The sequence below is a fragment of the Phyllostomus discolor genome, chromosome 13, assembly GCF_004126475.2.
Source record: "Phyllostomus discolor isolate MPI-MPIP mPhyDis1 chromosome 13, mPhyDis1.pri.v3, whole genome shotgun sequence".
NCBI lineage: Eukaryota > Metazoa > Chordata > Mammalia > Chiroptera > Phyllostomidae > Phyllostomus > Phyllostomus discolor.
This window is the reverse complement of record NC_040915.2, coordinates 29,660,699-29,668,591: the sequence shown is the minus strand read 5'-3', so window position 1 is coordinate 29,668,591 and position 7,893 is coordinate 29,660,699. Positions and strand designations below refer to the sequence as shown.

Sequence of the window (7,893 nt, the reverse complement as noted above, 5' to 3'; positions counted from 1 at the left end):
GGTGTCTGCGTGTGGCTTAGCTTAGGGAAAGTGTCCTTCCTGCATCGAGTCTGTTTTGGTGTCTGCCTTCCCTTGGCTAAGAGGTAGTAGATAAGGGCTGCAAGCTAGCTGGATCCGATGCTGTCACTGGATTTTGAATTTTATAAAAAGATTTTATTTATTTATTTTTAGAGAGGGAAGGGAGGGAGAAAGAGAGAGAGAGAAACATCAATGTGCGGTTGCTGGGAGCTGTGGCCTGCAACCCAGGCATGTGCCCTGACTGGGAATTGAACCTGCGATGCTTTGGTTCACAGCCCGCGCTCAATATGCTGAGCTGTGCCATCCAGGGCACTGGATTTTGAATCTTAAGGGTAATGGGAAGCACCTAAAATAGCTGCAGCTTTTTCATTCTGATAAGGACTTTGGAGGAGACTGATCGGACAGAGTTCTTACAATGAATTAGGATTCCTGAAGCTGCTCTAGCCGGGGCCTCTCAGAAGTCTGGTGTGTAGCTTTTCCTTCAGTTCTCTGGGAGCTGCCCCGGTGTCCCTCCAATACATCCCTTTCTGCCTTAGTATAATAAAGATTCTATTCATTTTACCTGCAGCCAGCGCATCGTAATGGATCACAGTGACGACTGTTCCTTCTTCATCAGGCTGACGCGGTGCAGTGGGAGGGTCTCCGTCAGCGGGGATTGGAACGCTACCACTGGGTTTGCAGCTTGAACGAAAGGTGTAAGGATGCTTTGGGCCTGTGGCTTTCTTTCTGTCTGAATTGATAGGAACTTTGTTCTTCCGTGCAATAGCCATTTGCTATTTTGTGTCATAAAAGTTAAACAAATTTGTGGTAGAAATGAATTCTACGTTCACTGAGAAGCTCTTGTTTCCCAGTAGAAAGGATTACAGGCAAAAGATACTGAGTTCTGGTGTTGACTTGCTGTTATAAAAGCTCTCTTAGATTCTTCGTATCACATTTAACTTACCTTTTAAATGAGGATAAAATTGTCTTGGTTGACAGGTGAGCAATAGCTTAAAAATGGTTAAAATGATGATTCCATTATGGGGGAGGGAGGGCAGGTGGATTTGTATCATCTCCCCATCACCCCACACACGTCTCTCCCCTGCTCGTCTCTTAATAACCACTCCTCTCACTGTCTCACACTGTCTTGAACCTACCAGATTCTCAATATCCCATGTGATTTTCCTTTCTTGGAATGCCCATCTCCAATATAGCCATCCAGCAAACATATCTCGATCCTCCAAAACCTAAGTCCAGAATCTTTTTTGTGAGATAGCCTTCCCCTACTTTGAAGACTTGGCAAATGACTTTGTCCATGACGCTAATCTACGTGATCTGATCTTATGAGAAACACACATTACACATGATTTAACTACCTGTTTGCTCCCACCATTTAACCCTGAACCTCCATAGGGCAGCCCCTTGAATTTTTGCATCTCTAGTATATTTTGTGATATTCAAAATGGTTCATAAATATGGAGCACACCTTGACAAAGTGTCCAAGAAAATGTGTCACTTAAAGGAACTCTGTTACTGATGCTCTGTGCACTCGAAACTTCTTGGAGAATGGTAAGGCCATCCCACAAGTGGTATGTTTCATAAATATTTCTTATTATTAATATGTTTTTAGATTTTGTTAGGTGTTTTAGTCCATTCTAGGTGCTGCAACAAAAATACCAGGGACTGGGTGGTTTACAAACACCACACCTTTGTTTCTCCCACTTCGAGAGACTGGAATTCCCAGCGAGGGTGCCCGCGGGACTGAGTGCTAGCAAGGACCCGCTGTGGGTGGTGGACTGCTGTCTTCTCACTGTACCCTCATCTGATGCAGGGACAGGAGGCAAGCCCCCCCCCCCCCCCCCCAACTCTCACGAGGGCACTAATCCCATTCCTGAGGGCTGCTCTCAAGATCCTAATCACCTCTCAAAGGCCCCACCTCCTAACTGCATTGCAATGAGGGTTCAATTTAAGAGTTTCACAGGAACTCTAACATTTAGTCTGTAACACCAAGTTGTTGTTTTTTCCCCAATGCAGCTCCATCGTGGGAAACCATGTCTTTTAACTGCACAGCTCATGTCTGGAGGACTTGATGACTGTCACATTTCCCGTAGGCCTTTCTGTGTCTCCTACCTCCAAATTCCCAGAAATGTCATTACTTGTGTGTTTGAAATAGACCATGTCATGCCAAGTTAGAGTAGCAAGGGAGAAAACGAAGTTCTCAGCACATTTCGTACAAAGCACCTGAAAAACAGACCAGGACATTGCCGGGGGCTATGTATCCATTAAAAGATGTGATTGACAATGGAAACTGTATTATTAAAGCTATTGGAATTTCTAACTTTATATCAAACTAACTTTGTTTCGTTTTTGGGGAGGACAATCATCACTGACAATCCTCCTTATGGTCTAACTTATCTTGGTTTTAGGAGACACAGAAATAGCTCAAGTAGCAGAATTGAGGGCAGTAATGAGAGCGCTCTGTCAGGAAAACTTTACATTTACATGTGGTTAGAGATCTACTGGTATGTATCCATGCTTGGGGTATTTTTCCCTTTTATCCATTTCCTGTCTCCCACTTCATACACAAGTGTTTTCCGAAGAGTGTTTTGGGGAACATTACCTTTTCTAAGTCGTAACTGGTCTTAAAGGGAGGAGACAGACATTTTCCAAGTTAAATAAGTTTGGAAAGCACTGGGTTAAACAGATGAAACCAGTTCCTTCACTGTCACACATGCTAATTGCACAGGAGGGTGAAGTACGCAGACCAAGCCTACTTGACCGTGAACCTTCCCCGAGAACGTTCCATGGAGCAGCCACAGGCAAACACCCCAGGATAAAAGGGCCTGACTCTTTCTGTTACAAGAACAAGTTCAGGCTCACGCGTGTTGAATATTTTGTAGCATCGCTAGCATTTATTTCCTCATTGTTTTCAGTCCCGAGAGAGCCTTAGATTAATTCGCTGTTTTCTGTTCCTTTGCGACGAATAGGTTTTGTTCAGTTTCTTGCTTGATTGCCTTTACCTAGGTATTTAGGATACTCTGCCTTTATGCCTTTTCTGTTTTTTTTTTTTTAAATAATGAATACCAAATGCGAAAGCATTTTCCTCTACAGAACCAAACAAATAAAACAAAGAAACAAAACCTAAATGCCAATAGTTCTTCTTTAATGTCTACTCTAGGGAATTAGCCAAATAGGGTGAGATAAGTTCTGTGGTTGTAGCTCAGGCTTGGTGGAGTCTGAATCCAGTGCTGCTTTAAATTTGCTGCCCGGACAGATCTCCTTGTCTGTAGAATGAACACAAGGCTACTAGGTCACACGAACAAGTTCACTTTTCATGAATTCAGCACATTAATTCAACCCATATTTATTAAGCATGCTCTATTGATCTTAGGGGCATGGTGAGTGAAATAGATGTGACCCTTTCTCGGAGGTTTGTATCTGATGTTACAGAGAGAAAAAAAAGAGACAAGTACAGTACAGGTGGATGGGTGACAGTGATGAGTAACATTTTGAGGAAATATGCAAAAAGGCCATCTCTTTATCTGGAAGATAAGTTATTTACAACAAGGAAGTCAGAGGGTGAGGGTATTCTGGGTACAGAAGAAAATGAATGAATACAGTTTTTATTTGTGTTTCCCTGTTCTAGGTGCTGGAGATGACACAGTCCCGGCTCACCTGGGAACAAACATAAATAAGTGGGTGTTTACAGTCGATGTTGTGAAGTGTTAGATGAGGTTTAGGTACACATTTCTCTGGGAGCCTAGAGAGGGGAAAGATGTTGTGGCTGGGATATCATGAATTTGACTGACATATGGTGGCCGAAAATTATTTAGTTGTCAGGTACTGCCTTGACGTGTCTCTAAAATAGGCTGAGATATATTTATAAGGCAGGAATTCTCCAGGACACACTTATTTTCCCTACATTGATGTGACGGTTACTGCCTATAGCTCAGTTCTGTGCATAAAACCCCCCAAACAAAACAAAAACAAAAACAAACAAATGAAAAACCCCCAAACAAACCTGTTACTAGTGTGCTGTTCTAAAGATTCCTTGCTCCTGGGCTCACTGAGTAATTCAAAGACTTGGGAAAGGACCCATTTGCTACTCATATGTTTCACAATGACCCTCTTCCCCCAAGCATTCCACTTCTGTCTCCTGGTCCTCAAATGAGGCACATCTATTCCACCCTGGCCTTCTCACACATTGTTCTCTGCTCTTGAGATGACTTTCCACTCTCTTTGCTTGAATAAGTCATCCTGTTCATGGTTTAGGCCTCAGCTTAAAGGAGCTTTTCTTAGGATTTTCTCTGACCCACCCCTTCCCTAGAATAGGGCAGGCCACTCTGTATTTTTTTCATAGACTTATTACCATAATATTAGCAGAATATATAATTATTCATTTGAATTTTTGACTTAATTAATGAATTGATGAGGGCAGGCACCATGCTGTACATCTCTTTGTTTCTTGCTGCATTTCCAGTGTCTACCACAGAGGCTGATATCTTAGTAGGCATCTAGTAAAATAATTTTTGAATGAATGGATTAATGAAGAGTAAGACTTACTTTTTTTCTTAGTCTCAAAGAGGATCAGACGTGACAAAACGGTAGGATAGAATGAAATATCAAGCCTGGAATTCAGAAAAGAATAACTGCAACTTCTGAGCAAATGCGATATGCCAATGAATCAGGTTTTTAAAAATTATTGTAAATCTATGTAATAACTCTACTAGGATGAAACCTGAAACTCAGGGGAGAAGGCCTCGCTAAGAGTCATGCAGGGGTCTGCGGAAGAGCAGATGTGCGTGCAGCTCTCTCTCACTCTAAAATTCCTTCCACGTATAACACAGCATTGTATTGGTAGTTACTGTGGGCCAAGGAGCCTGGAAGTGGGTAGTAGAGAGGTAACTAGTGGCTGCGTGCACCAACCTGGTACAATAACTCTGAATAAAGTAAGGGTGAGGTCCAGAGACTGGAAGAGTCTGCTGAGGCAAAGAGAAGCATGCCGTGCCATAAAACTACAGAGATGAAATATAGTCTAGGGTGGCTGGGTGGATGAGAAGCAAACTAGGATTCAACATCCAAATAGAGAGGAGCCAGCTGCCCTGGAGGGCACTGGATGGAGGCCTCCACCCAGGTTCTGGGAAGTTCTGGTTTAACAACCATGGGCTCCAAGTACGGCAGCAACAAGAACAGAACCTCTCACTGCCTGAGGACACGAGCATGGGGTTGTTGCAAGAAGCTGGGGTCGCCATTCCTAAATGGCACAGACGAAGCTTGTGTAATTGCCAAAAAATTAGGTTCGATAGATGTGTTAAAGGCACAGGGTTTAGCTGGTGGTAGTGAAAAGGGACATTTGAAAGTGGCCTCGAAGGAGGAATGAGAGAGTTTTTTTTCTCCAGAAGAAGCAAAAGCTGTTTCCTCATAAACGACTGGGAAAAAGTTGTTTACCAAGCAAACAGGAGAAAAGGGCAGAATTTGCAATCCGGTATTGGTTTGTGAGCATAGGTATCCCAGGAGAGAAGGGTACCTTGCAATAACAATGGAAAGGTCATTTCAAGGTCCTGTATTAAGAGGAAGTTCTCAAGGTGGTGTCAACATTGAAGATGTTGCTGCAGAGAGTCCTGAAGCCGTAGTTAAAGGACGCATTGAAGTTGCAGAAGGCGTCAGAAAGAAACAAGCTGTCTGGCTTGCACAGCAGATGGGATTTCCACCTAATGCTGTGGATTCTGCGGCAGAAAGCATGGCCAAGCTTTACCACCTTTTTTCTGAAATATGATGCAGCCACGGTAGAAATAAATCCAATGGTAGAGGATTCAGATGGAGCTGTGCTGGGTATGGATGCAAGATCAATTTTGATTCTAATTCAGCTAACGCCAGAAGGAAATCTTTGATCTCCAGGACTAGACCCGGGAAGGTGGAAGGGACGGAGATGCAGCTAACGCATTATCCACTACATCGGCCTCTGTGGGCATATGGATTTTCTCGTGAATGGTGCTGGTTTGGCTATGGCCACAGCGGACATCATAACACTGCACGGAGGGATGCCAGCCACCTTTCTTGATGCCAGTGGCAGTGCTCCAGTCCACCAAGCAACAGAAGTGTTTAAGCTCATCACTTCCTGTAAAAAGGTCCTGGCTGTTCTGGTCAACATTTTTGGAGGAATTCTGCAGTGTGGTGTTACTGCACAGGGCACAGGCAGGGCAATAGAGGATTTGGAAATGAAAATACCTGTTGTGTATGGTCACAAGGTGCATGAGTGGATGACGCTAAGGCACTGGTAATGGACGGTGGGCCGAAAGCCCTTGCTTGTGATGACTTGGGCGAAGCTGCTGAAATGGTTGTCAAGCTCTCTGAAATTGTGACCTCAGCCAAGCAAACCCAGGTGGGTGTGAAATTTCAGTGGCCAGTCTGATCTGAGAATACAGTGGACGGCTGAAGGTTTTAAATGTGCTACAATCGTTAAAAGTACTGTGCTCTGTGTTATTGTTCCTTTTCTCTTCAGTGCGTGAACATTATATTGCCACCTAGGCATAACACCTTCCAAGAGCATCTGGTCTGCATTTACTTCTGTTGTTGAGAATGGGCTGTTTGTGTGAAGAGCGTGTAATGTGGTTACCTGCCTTCCCTCGCTGCGGCCTTCTTTGTCACTTCCACAGAATGTGACTGGCCACATGCCAGTTTACCATTGTTGGGTACAACGGTCTTCATTAATGAGTCCTGTGAATATAAAGCTTTGTCCTTTAGTGTTAGGAGTATTGTATCTAATACCTAGCCTCATTAGCAGAGCAATGTAATAAAATGATGTTTTATGCAAGGAGCGTTTATCTTCAATGCCAAATAACGAACTCCATACACCAGTCACTATTTATAGACAAAACTTTCAAACACTGCTCAGAATAGTCTTGTCGATATTTCAGTGAAGGAACCTCATGACTGGAAGGAACACTGTTTTCATCATTACAGAGCACCGACAGCCGCAGGTCCTCACGGCCCTGTGGTAAAGAGGAGAACCTGTAGGTTTGTGTCCAGCAAAGGCATGTTTACCAAGGACCTGGCAGACAAAACTGGCCATGTCAACTTAAGTTTATAAATGTCTCCCAGTGTGGAAAGGAAAGAAGAAAAAAAAAGATCCAAACAGAGGTTCTTTTCCGAGAGACCCAGAGGTGTGGGAGTCTCTGGGTCAAGATCTCTCCAGTCTGGGGCCCTGAAGCAGCGGTTGCCGCAGAATGGGGCCCCAGGCCTGTTGGGCCCACGCTGCGCCTTGCAGACCACCCTCCCCACCGTGACTCGGGGTCGGACCTCACCTCCGGAGAGGAGCTCCGGTTCCCCGTGTCAGTACGTGTTTTTATCGCCGTGTGCTCCACGGAGTCTGTTTCTCACCTGGCTTCTCCTCTCTCCTCTTTTTCCCGTGAAACTCCTAGACTCAGTGCTTTATTTCTGTTTACTAATCATTATACCATTTTCCATACGAACAACTGTAGACCTACTTTTGCCCCACTCTGTATGTGTGTGGTGCCCGTTTTTCTTTTCAGTTTTAACTTGGCCAGATTTCTTCTCCTGCCAGGGAAATGGCAGGCCCAATTTTAAATGTCTCACGTTGTTTTTGTAGGACGTATGACTACTGTGCTTAGTTTTGTTTCTCTTTTACAGAGGGTCTTAGAGTACTTGTATGTGCACACATGTGGTGTGTGTATCTTAGAATTCTTCATATGTGTATATAGCATATTAACATCCTATGTGAAAACAATGTCTACAATTTATAATGTAATTATATATTGTTGCAGAAATCATATTATGTAAATAATTTATACATTCTATGTAAATAAATAGAATAGATTAAAGTTGTTTTTTACATAGAGTGTTGTCTTAAATTAATCCCCATGGAGTTCTTCCTGA

The 7,893-nt window shown here is 43.5% G+C and overlaps 1 pseudogene; it reads left to right on the top strand.

Moving 5' to 3' along the window:
* Positions 1-5,130: 5,130 nt before the first annotated feature.
* Positions 5,131-6,565, top strand: LOC114510285 (annotated as a pseudogene).
* Positions 6,566-7,893: the final 1,328 nt, after the last annotated feature.